Source organism: Aethalodelphis obliquidens, unplaced genomic scaffold, assembly GCF_003676395.1.
Source record: "Aethalodelphis obliquidens isolate GAN/ISIS:26980383/991018 unplaced genomic scaffold, ASM367639v1 scaffold1, whole genome shotgun sequence".
Classification (NCBI taxonomy): Eukaryota; Metazoa; Chordata; class Mammalia; order Artiodactyla; family Delphinidae; genus Aethalodelphis; species Aethalodelphis obliquidens.
In genome coordinates this window covers 25,063,791-25,076,595 of record NW_020837945.1, presented here as the reverse complement: position 1 = coordinate 25,076,595, position 12,805 = coordinate 25,063,791, and the positions used below count along the sequence as shown (strand labels likewise).

The window sequence follows — 12,805 nt, the reverse complement described above, 5'->3', positions numbered from 1 at the left end:
CATGTGTCACTAAGTAATCCTTCATTCTTGCCTACCTCCATTCCATGCCCCCCTCGACCTCCACCTATCATTGGTGAGCTTTTTGCCACTATGGATTAGTTTTAATTTTCTGTAGGTTTTTTTTTTTTAAATAAATTTATTATATTTATTTATTTACTTATTTTTGGTTGTGTTGGGTCTTCATTGCTGCGCGTGGGCTTTTCTCTAGTTGTGGCGAGCGGGGGCTACTCTTCATTGCAGTTCATGGGCTTCTCATTGCAGTGGCTTTTCTTGTGGAGCACGGTCTCTAGGCGTGAAGGCCTCAGTAGTTGTGGCTCACGGGCTCTAGAGTGCAGGCTCAGTAGTTGTGGCACATGGGTTTAGTTTCTCTGCAGCATGTGGGATCTTCATGGACCAGGGCTCGAACCCGTGTCCCCTGCATTGGCAGGCAGATTCTTAACCACTGTGCCACCAGAGAAGTCCCTAATTCTCTATAGTTTTTTATACAAAAGTAACCAAACAGTATATACTCTTTTTTTTTGTCTGGCTTCTTTCACTCAGTATAATTATTTGAGATACATTCATGTTGTAGTATGTTATAATAATTCTTGTTTTTATGTGTAATATTTCCTTGCATGATTGTATTACAATATGTTTATCTATTCACTTGTTGATAGAAAGTTTAATTGTTTCCATTTTGGGCTATTACAGATGATGGGGTTATGAACAACCGTGTACAAGTCTTTGTACAGCATACGCTTTCATTTCTGTCAGGTAAATGCTGAGGAGTGGAATGGCTGCACTATATGCACTGCATGCACTCGGCTTCCAGAGACCATCCACACTGACAGTGCATGTGTATCAACACAGCTGTGCTATTTACACAGTGTCTCTTCAATCTGTTAGGGAAATCAAAGACCCCAACATTGTCTCTCTGGCTATTTTACTGGTGCTTTCTAAAAACTTCATAAAGTACTTTTTGACTCTACAGGACTGTGTACAAGTTTATAGTATACAATCCTATTTGTTGCTGCTCTGCTCTGTAGAATGTTAGAAGTGAAAACAAAAAAATATGTATCTACACGTGGTGGTTATTTGTGGGAGAGCAACATACAGTTTCTTTTTTTTTGCTTCCAACTGTATTAGTCTTTTTTTATTCTTTTGGTAATCTCTTCCAGGGTTAACTAGTTCCATTTGTAGGTGATGAAATGTGTAAGAAATCCACTTCAAATGCTGGCACTGCTATGAGCATGGTCTTTCCCTTTACTCCAACTCAATTACTTTTGATTCTTGTTTATATTCCAAGTGCCAGAAGTGGTTTTCACTGTAGAAGTTATCTGAAGATGGTCTTATGCTTTCTAGTAGTGGTCTACAACCAGGCTCTAGCTTCTTCAGAAAGGCTACACAGGATGGATTTAGATATTACATATTAAACTAAGAGGCATTCTCTCAAATGAGTTTAAATGCATTTTATTTTTAGACAGCCTACGTGACATACCTTTTTTCACATAAACAATGTTTCCACTCCAAATAAATCAACTGTTAAAATAAATGAAGAGCTCAAGATGACATCAGTCCCATTTGTCTAAGTCCTGGTGTTGTGCTGATGAAAAGCTGCAGCCAGCCAGTTATGACGACAGGTGCTAGATCCAAAGGAACAGCCAAATTTGTTAACATTTTTCCATTTCTAAACCACCCTTAAAGAAAATCATATATGGGCTCACAACATCCTCACGGTAGTCTAGCAGAACAACCATGCCATCTGGATTCATGTTTTCACCAATAAGAGGCTGACAGTTGTTGAAATTAGCAAGTATGTGCTTGTTTTGTTCTGCAGCCCCTGTCATAAAACATTTTACTCTTTCTGGTCTCTGTTCTTCAAGTTTCCCTTTGATTGATTTCATATAATCTTTGATGTACTTCTTGTAAGCTTCTTTTGTGTAACTGGTTTCCTGCAAGTGATAGTTCATGACAATATCGACATCAGTGATTTCTGCGCTTTCTGTACCTTCCTCCTCAGGCCCTTCAGCAGAGGCATTTCCACCAGTGAGCGAGTCATCAATGTTACACTCTGTCCTACTGACCATCTTCCCCTCCACCTCCAGACACAGCCCTTTGGTGACCTGCCTGATCTTGTAGACGTCGGAGAACACCTCAGCATGGTTGATGAGGTCCCGGTAGATGGAGCTGCTGGGAGCTCAGAGCAAGCGCTGTGTAGTCAGAGCGGTGCTGGGCCTGGGGCAAGGGGTGGGGGTGGGGGTTGAGGGAAAGGATGGAAAAGTAATCTGCAGTTTCTTTAACAGGTCAAGGATGATATACCACTTGAAAAGGCAAACTCATGAAAACAATCAATCTGGAAAAATAGCTGTCACTATACATTTAAGGAAATTCTTTATAAGTACATAAATTTAAAGTAGAGTATATCTGTATATGAATTAGCATAAAATTGAAGTTGTTTTGTTTACAATAAGGGTAGAAAAATGCAGTGATACTTATTTAGAAAATCAACTCAAAACATTTTTATCTAATAGTAGTCTAGCTGTTTTCTGGTTTTGTTTCCTATAGTTGAAGAAAATGTCATATTGAATATTTGTGATTTTTTTATATAATTCTGATGACACACAATGAATAGTTTGTCTTTTCCAAGAGGCAGAATTCCCCAAATGCACTGGTTACCTGTTTGTACAATTGTGTGATGTTTATTTATTTGTTTCATACAAAATGGGATTTCTGGCTCATATTAAATTCCAAATCATCTTCCACTTGCATACAACTTAGCATGATCTTAGCATGCTCCCAAAACAATCTGCACTCCATGCAATCACTCAAAGTGAGCACTTGTGTTTATGCTCCTATTCAATTCTAGCTTTCTGTGTTGTTCGGATGTCCTTACCTTGGTCCAGTTTTGAGTGAGGCAGACTTGTGTTAGCTGGAGGCATATCTAGGGTTACTATGAATTGCAAATTAATTAATAGATTTTGAATTGCCATTTTTGGCCCAAAGATGCCAAGAAATCTGCATTTAGAGAATACATATTTGGGCGAGACTGAAAATATAATTAAGTTATTAAGACAGTGATCACCATGTCTGAGACTGAATATTTTTGATAGGTGGTGGATGAGCTGCCGCTGAAAAAATGTGCTTCCAGAAGAAAATGGTGAGATTGAGACTATTACCCAGAAAGATATTTTTTCAGGATGACAGATACATTTTTTTAGCTTCCTCAATGGAAGCTATATGGGAATTAGGGCATCAGCTTGGATCTATGACTCTGAGAGATCAGATGTTTCAGGAATAAAGTAAAATTAAAAAAATAAATAAATAAAGTGCTGCACTTCTTACTAATTGATCTGTGGATATAATTAAAAGTGGTTGCTCCAATTATTGAAAGCGTTATTAGACCCTTTCTGCCATGAATAAGTTAGATGTTGTTGTGAGTACTTGTAAAGAAGGTGCATCATCATATATGAGCAGTTTGGGGGACATTCATTAATTATTTCTTCAATGAAAAGTAGTTGAGACAGATACTGTGTATACTAACTTGTAGCAATACAAATTGAACAAGCTATAGCCATGGAGATTGTAAAAGGATATTGACAATCATAATAAAAAATTTGTATCTATGAAAAGCAAGATTACTTCACAGTATAGAGAGATTTTGCTTGTTCATGAGGTTGATATTAGGGTATGGGATCTCAGAGATTTCCAATGTCCATCTGTACTTTCAAGACAACTATTGAGTGTGAGAAAACAGAGCTAGAGGAGAGTCTGTTCTTAATGTGGACTAATCCCCTAATTAGTTACAAAATCATTTACTTAATCATTATCAAGTAATAATTTACTGATATGTCAAAGAATTTTTAAATCATGTTATTAATATATTTTCTTTTCCCCATCATTTAAAATTTACCGTTCTCCTCCAAGGTAATTATTTCATGTATAGTTTTCTAACAAGGGATTTTGATCTTAGAACTATGAGTCAAGCCTTATCTCTGTGGGAATAGAAGCTAGATGATCCAAGATGCTACTTGAATCTTTTTGGTATCCTTTTTCCTTAGGTAAGGTGTTACCTGGAACAATGATGATAAAAATGTTGAGGTTTTACCTTAGGGCGAGTGTGACAGTGTGATCCTCAGAGGTACGATTTAGTATTCTGATCTTGTCAATTGCTGCACCCCTCGAATTTGACTGTTTCCTCTACTCATGGGATAGCATTTCCCATTCATAGGTCAGTCAGTGTTATAAACTATTCCAAGCTTTTCCATTCAGCAAGCTAAAAATAAGTATGGTTTGGCATGATTGGACATAGCAAAAATGAAATCCTAGAATCTGTTTTAAAAGGCAGAAGTCTAAGACTAGTTGTCAAGCTCTAAGATTCCAGAAGTAGTGTCATAACAGCAATTGCTTTTGATAATACAATTTTCCCTCCAGAGTAACTGAAAGTACTTTAAGTAACATAGGAAAAAATGTTCCAGAACAAAGCCAAATTGAAAGCATAAAAGTTAACCAGGGGTCATAGACACCAGCAGAGAACTGAGCACAGAACATTTGTTTTTTAATCTACAGAAAGTTCTGCTTACTGCTCAATGCAAAGTTTGATAGAAAGTTGAAGTGTACTTTTGTTTTAGGGGCATCTTAAAAGCACATAGTATCCTGTAATGTCCTCCCAACTTTTGTTTCTATACATAAATGTGTCATTTTGGAAAAAAATAGATACCTTACTTAATATAGGGTATTTCTTTGCCATTTTATTTAAAACAATGCAAAAGTCTTTGAACTGAAATTGCTAGTTTTATTCACATTTTTACTCCCAGGTGTACTGTATTTCAAATGGGTTTTTCTTCTTGTTGATAAGTGTCCTGGCTTTTAGTATGACAATTGAAATAGTGGGAAAGGTAGTCAATCAAAACGTACTTCTGTGCATTCAAATGAACCTTTTGGAAAAATGAACAAGACTGAAATCTTTAAAAGGCCCTAGTTTGTTTACTAAGTGCAGGAGTGATTAATCTTTTCACCCTTATGTTGGCAGCAGCCATAAAATGCACGCAATTAAAGTCTGTAATGCCATATTTCTATGGCATATACTGGGAAGTTGTCCAAGAGATGATAGGATAAGATAAACTGGCACAGTGTTCTGCAAATAAGAGTCCCTAATAAGTGTGTTCAGCACAATACAATTTGGACATATTCAATGGTTTAGTTAAATGTTTGTAATAACTTTTTCTGCCCTGGGATTGTGTTAATTTCTAGAATAATGAGACGCAATACTTCTTTTAAATGGACTTACTGATTCCAAATTTAAATTAATAAACATCTTAATTGAGTTACTTTTTATTTTTTCACACATATATGTATATTTAATTTTGCATTGAAAAATAAACATGCATTTTAAAAGGTTACAGAAAACATAACTAATATTTATAAAGTGTTCACTCATTTAACCACTGCTGAGGTCAAGACATAACATTCTCAGTGTTCCAGAAATCCATTTACATGCCCCTTCCCTATCACGACCCTCTTCCTCCTCCAAGATAATCAGTAACTTGTTAAGCACAGTTTTAAATTTGGAGAACTGTGATGATTAAGACACTATCAGTAAGTGACAATATTTTTGCTGTTTTGTATAACAAGAAGGGTTATTATGTAACATTTTAAGTTAAAAATTATTTGAAATTGCATATGAAATAAAGTTTCTTATTTGGATGGTTACAGATACTTTTTCTTTTCTATCTATCCGTTAAGTAATTTTTACAAAAACAACTAGTTGTTGCCCAATATGTATCCTGCTTTTATAGAATAATAGGATCCCCATATACCTGGCTTCCCTGAATATACTATACTTCCCAGGCTCCCTCACTTATGTCTGTGACCCTGTAATTAATTTCTGGCCAATGTGACACAAACAAACATTGTGCAACAAATTTCTATGAAGGAGAAATTCTTCTTTTTTCATGTCTGTTTCCCTGAAAGCTGGGATGCTATCATGGTGACTAGCATTAGAGCAGTCAGTTTTGCCCACAAGTTGAAAGCTAGAGATTGAAGATGGCTGAGTAACAGCATGGATTGGGTCAATGATGCTTTTGAAACTGCAATTGGAGCCCTATACTACCAAGTTTGTGAAAAGGAGAAACAATATTTATAACATTTATAAGTCATTCTGTAACTGAGAGTTCAACTTAAAGCTAATGCAGTAACCAACACCTTTAAAACTGTATCATAATAAAGATGTATTGGCATTACTTTCTAAGTGACATTTTCTACAGGGCAAGTACATTTCTTTATAATAAATATATGCATTGGAAATGTTACATTAATGATACAAAGTGAATTACCACATGTAAAATTATTTTTAACTCAATTTATTTTAACTAACAAAATTAGTTATAATTGAAGAAGGATAAAATACAATAATATATAAAAGATGCTTCTTTGGCATTTAGAGTAAACTATTTTCCTAAGTCAGACAAAACTGTCATAGTTGTCAGCCTTGCAAGCACGGCTTTAAAATCCTAGATTGTAACTTAACACAAAAGATAGGAAGTATGAAAGCATTTATGGCACTGATAATGGAATAGAAAGACTGGCATAATGAAGAATGAACAGAAGGTATAAGTACCCCAAGGCATTTAGTAACATTGTCAGTGCCAGAACAGGTGTTTTCAGGAATATGCCACAAGAATAATTCAATGCCCCTGGATATTATCTCCTTTTGTAGCTTCAATTTATATTGGAATAGTTCTCTTTTTAGTTCTTTTTTCATATTTGAATTTCCATATTGAAATAATTTAATATGTACACAAAAGACTGTATACAAAGTAGAAACAGCACAAAGAATTCCCAAATGCACTTCATAATGCTTCTCAAATGTTAACAACTTTCATAATCACAGCACGGTGATAAAAACTGGGACATTAACATTGACATGAAAATATTCTTAACTCTACCAACCTTATTCAAAGACTAACATTCACCCCAACAATGTGCATTTTGTAGAGCAATATTCAACCCAGTCTCATGCATCCCATTCAATCATTTCTTCTTAGTCTCCTTTGATCTAAAACAGTTTCTCACTCCTTTTTATTTTATGGTATTGAAGATTTGAAGACTATTGACAAGGCATTTTATAGACTATTTCTCAGTGTCTGGTGTTTGTTCATAATTAAATTTAAGTTATGCATTTTTAACAAGAATACCACAAAAGGAATGCCATGACTTTCCTGGTGTTTTATATCAAGAAGTACACAATAATAATACATTTTCTTACTGATGGTGTTAACATTGATCACTTGGTTAGGTGCTGTCTACGATATGAGAAACTTATGTTTTAATTTCTATCCCCAAAAGTGTTTAAGCTGGTTCATCTCTATCTTTTTTTCCTCCTTAAATTATTTAAAATAAGATGGTTAACTACTGAACATCAAGGTAAATTAACAGAGACTGGATTTTCCTGGCAAATCTAGCAAACAGATAATGGAACCAAATATACAAAACATTCTTATTTTTCATAAATGTGATAATAGTGCAGCACTGTGGTTACCAAGGGAATGTATACAAATGAGGTAAGTCTTATGATTGCACCAGCTCTATACATGGAAGAATTGTCAAGTTACTGTGAAACAATGGAGAAAACATTTTACTGTCTAGAGACAATTTCCAGGTAAGAGTACACATTGGGAAAAACTAAACAGAGCCCAGTCAGCTTACTGAAATAAGAGACAGAAACCTGAGTTTGAAAAGGTGAAGAAGGCTCATGTTGCGAGGTGTCATACACAAAAGGAGAGACTTTCACAGGGAGATGGCTGTGGAGACCTGCAGAATGGTTCTTTCTTAAACTGTTGATACTGATCCACATGTCCATGAGAGAAAACAACCTGAGTTTCTGGAAAAATCTTCCAGGTAAAGGCAGACAAAAAGAAAAAAACAAAAACAAATGGAGCTTCAGGAGTCTGGGAATTATTTGTGTTCCCACTGATCAGAATAGGAAGATTTCATGATTAACAAAAAAATTGGACAGAATTCTCAGAATGGCATTACCTTACAAATGGGGCTAGATTAGTTCTGGACTCTTGGCTGCTCTAGAACCACTCTAAAAACACTTAAAGCAAGTTTAGAAGGATACAGCTGACTACAAGTAACTTAATGTATGTTACAACAAATCAGCATGAAAGGCTAGCAAAAATATAAAAACTAAGAACATAAATACACAATGCCCACCCAAAAAGAAATTATAAGGCAAGCAGAAAAGCAGGAAAATATAACTCCAAACCAGGAGAAAAATCAATCTATAGAATAAACTGAGAAGTGACAAAGGTGATGGAACTAGTGGACAATAGAAGTTAAAAGAGCTGTTATGAATGGTTCATATGATTGATAAGAAGGAAAAAATGTGAATGTTGAGGAGAGAAACACAACACTTGATAACAGTATTAGCATATTAGGACGTTCATAAGATCAGCAAACTGGAAGACATAACAACAGAAACTTCCAAAATGAAGTGCAGAGAGGACAAAACCTGAAGAAAATAAGAGCTGGATTAACTGATAGCAAGTGGTTTAACATATAAGTAATTGGACACAAAGAAAGAGAGGAGAAAGGTACTAGAAGATATAATGATTGAAAATTATTAAATTTAATGAAAAATATAAATTTGCTTGTCAAAGAATCTCAATGAACACCAAGTAAAGTAAATCTAAAGAAAACCACACCATGAAAAGTAGTGATAATGAGAAAATCTTAAAGCTTTAAGAGAAAAAAAAGGCACAATACTTTTAAAGATGTGTTAAAGCAGACTCTTATCAGAAACAATTCAAACCAGGACAGTTGAGGAAAAAAAAAAATTTTAATTGTCAACCTAGAATTTTTATCCAATGAATTATTGTTCAAAAGTGAAGGTGGAAAAAAAATACTTTATTTAGAGCAACAAAAACAAAGAAATTATTTTCAGAAGCTATACATTAGAAAGACCTAAAAATCTCTAAGTAGAAAGGGCATGATGCCAAATGGAGATTTGGGGTTACACAAATGAATGAAGAGCATCAGAAATTGTAAATACACGGTATAAGCAATGTAATTTGTTTTATTTTTAATCTATTTGAAAGATAACTGACATAAATATAACAATCCTATATATGAGTGCAGCTAATAATAAAGCTTCAAAATGCACAAAAAAAATGTGACAGTATCTGCAGGGGAAATAAACAAATTCATAATTAGAATTGCAGATTTCAATATCTCTTTTTTCAGCAATTGTTGGATCATATATACAGCAAAATGGATCTAAGGATTTATGAGATATGCTTCTTTAGAGAATTACTTGTAAGCTATACAACTCTTGTGGCATATGAGAGAGCTAGCTCATGACTTAAACATACCTGACTCTTGTGTGAAGTGAAGCATGAAACTTACTCAGAGATTCCCCATCTTATTCTGGCCCAGGAAGTGCATGGTCAATGCAGAAGAAAGGCTTGGGAAGAAAGGCCTGGAACCCTCTCTTCTTCATATGAGACTCCTGATTGACTATAAACAGTATTATTAGTAAATCTTGATACTTTGTTAGATCTCTCAATTTTTTATGAGTCTGATTTGACAATCATTCCCTTGTGTTAGCTCGTATGAACTGCTCTTAAAACTTTTGTCCCAGGATGAGAGGTTACATGGAATAGCGTACGGTTGACCATGGCCTGAAGTACAGAAACAATTGGCCAACAACTCTAATGTAATATAATCAAGAAATAAATTTTTATTTTTAGACACTGAGATTTGGGGAGTTATTTGTTACCCCCGCAAAGATGACTAACATATCAGGATGTGTTTGCAGTAGGGGTTCCTTTTTCAGCAATCTATAAATAGATTTGTGTTTTTAATTTAAAAGTCCCAGACACCATTTTGTCTGGAAAATTGGACACTGAGAAGGGTGACAGAATACACAAAATCACAAAAGGTGTGTAACAAGAAATGTATGCTAAGGATGGCGTGGTTGTTATTCCTCCTATAAGATTATTCCTGAATGATTTAATGACCAAGTCACAGTGTTATTTGAGAGTCCTGCCGATGCAGGGGACATGGGTTCGTGCCCCGGTCCGGGAAGATCCCACATGCCGCGGAGCGGCTGGGCCCGTGAGCCATGGCCGCTGAGCCTGCGCGTCCGGAGCCTGTGCTCCGCAACGGGAGAGGCCACAACAGTGAGAGGCCTGCGTACAGAAAAAAAAGAAAACAAAAGAAAAAAAATGATTCCTAAACAGTTCAATCAATGCCCATTTGTAGAGATGTGCAAAATCAGCTCATAGGGTTCAAAAAATAAACTGTAAGCAACTTAAAATAAAGCAGTTAAATTATTGGAAGACAGCACAAAACATCTAAGGGGAAATTCAATGATTTTATTTCTTTAAATTTTAGCTTGTAATAAAACCACTAATATATTACAATTTCTTGCTCATTTTGCTTTTAAAAACTTGGGCAGGTAATTCCTAGAGATTGCAATGAAGTGCATACCTAGATACCTTGACACTAAAAGGTCTGCTTATGCTAACCTTCCTTCCACCAGTATTTAGCAAAAATATAGGCTTCCATATGTTCTCCATTAAGGGTATAGAATAAAACTTTCTCTATATATAACTAGGGCCAAGTAACTTTTCAAACTTTTCTCAGATTAAGTATGTTAGCTTATATAGAAAGGTATTTGAGTGACAACTGGAGTACTTGTCAGATGTAATTTAATCAGATAAATTCAATATGAAGGGTGAAGCAAAGTTGAATGGGAATTTCAATGCGTACATCTTCTCTAGCCTACAATGATTTTATCTTCTCTACTGATGTTCTTCATTAGCTTGTTTACATATCTGTAGCTTTTTCTGTTGGCATTTTCTGGATATTTGTCATTGCAACTCTATTAAACCATTTGCAATAACCTCTCATCAAATGTAGTATATGAATCCTATATGCTATTCTCTCAACTTAATTTACTGTTTTCTTTTCTTTGTCTAGTTCACTTCTAAATACCCTTCAAAATTGAGCCAAAGTATCACAATTTTCAGGAACCCTTTTCAGAACAATTAGTGTGATTTAAAATTGCTGCATCATACTGATAGTAACCTGTACTTAACATATGTAACTAGGTGACAATCAGTATTCTATTTATGGATCTTCATCAAGCTTTAATTTACTCAGAATAAGAACTCCTAGACCTTTCAATTGATATTTTCATGGAAGAAATAAGGTTTGACATTGTAAAATATTTACACAGTTCAATATTCCACTAATAAAGTAGATCTCAATTAAGAGAGAATGGCATTCTGCTTCTAGCCAAGATGGTGTTAACAGGAAATGGATTTACGCTCCTTCCCTGAAATCAATTACAAGACATATGATAAATCAGTTTTTAAGACATTGGGTATCAGTCAATTTAGCACAGTGATTTTGTGAGACAGGAAACAAATCAGTGGAACCCTGTAATTATTGTGTTACTGCCTTGATAGTGTTTCCAGGGCATTGTGAAGAAGCATCAGGGTTGGGAGGGAAGGCAAAAATAGAACTTAGAAGATATCCTGAGTTTGAGACCCAGAGCTGAGTCACAAGGGAGACCATAGTGGCTGGAGTTCACAAAGCTGAGTACTGGAGAGGTGAATTTAACAAGGAGAGATTGAGATTAAATAGGAGAGAGAAAGAGAGAGAGAGACAGACAGGATGAAAGAGAATGAAGGGTGAGGGGTAGAGAGAGAAAACTGGAGCTCTGCAGGGAGTCACCTACAGTATTCAGGAGAATACAGATCATAACCTGTATCTGAGAAAACTACTCAAGGCTGGGATGGGTGGAGGAGGGGAAACACTGGTAAGGATGGCAGAGAATAGTACCCAGGGCTCCTACAGAACAGGAAATAGCATCTGTTTCCACCAATCACATTGTAAACTGCACACTTTACACTTCATGGATCATTGGTCAAGTATTCAGTATTCATTAGCAGAAAAACTATTGACTTTTGAATAACATCTGAAGTTTAGTTAATAATTGTATCGATATTAATTTTTTAGTTTTGATAAATGTACCATGATTATATAAGATGTTAATACTGGGGCTTCCCTGGTGGCACAGTGGTTGAGAGTCCGCCTGCCGATGCAGGGGACACGGGTTCGTGCCCCGGTCTGGGAAGATCCCACATGTCGCGGAGCGGCTAGGCCCGTGAGCCATGGCCGCTGAGCCTGCGTGTCCAGAGCCTGTGCTCTGGGAGAGGCCACAACAGTGAGAGGCCCGCATACCTCAAAAAAAAAAAAAAAAAAAAAAGATGTTAATACTGGGGAACGTTGAGGGAAAGGTATAAGGCAGCTCTCCGTTCTGTATTTATTCTGTAAATTTAAAATTATTTCAAAAATTTTTTCAAAAAACAGACAGTTCCAAATGAAAATGGGCTATAAAAAAGACTTTAACAGTCACATACAAAATATGATATTCCAAACGGCGAATAAAAATGGCAATGGGCTCAATTTTATTAGTAATTATAGAAATTCAGTTTAATACCACGACATCTTCTCTGGAATAGCTAAAATATATATTTTCTGTACAAGAATGCTCATATGTGCACCAAAATTACATGTACAAGAAAGTGCATATGTGCAAGAATGTTTGTTGTAGTCGTACCCCCAAAATACACAGTGCTATATTTAACTTCAATGAAGTTCAAACAAGCAAAACAATTCCATGCTATTCAGTCGGGATAGTGACTACCATGCGCAAAAGGAAATTAGAAGGGGGCAGGAAGGGAACTTCGGGAGCTGGTAGACTCCACTTTTTGAACAGTATGGTCATTCCATGGGTGTGTGAACATCATGATAA

The 12,805-nt window shown here is 35.7% G+C and overlaps 1 pseudogene; it reads right to left on the bottom strand.

Annotated features, from left to right (window-relative positions):
- Nucleotides 1-1,643: 1,643 nt before the first annotated feature.
- LOC113617432 (translationally-controlled tumor protein pseudogene) lies at nucleotides 1,644-2,082 on the bottom strand (annotated as a pseudogene).
- Nucleotides 2,083-12,805: the final 10,723 nt, after the last annotated feature.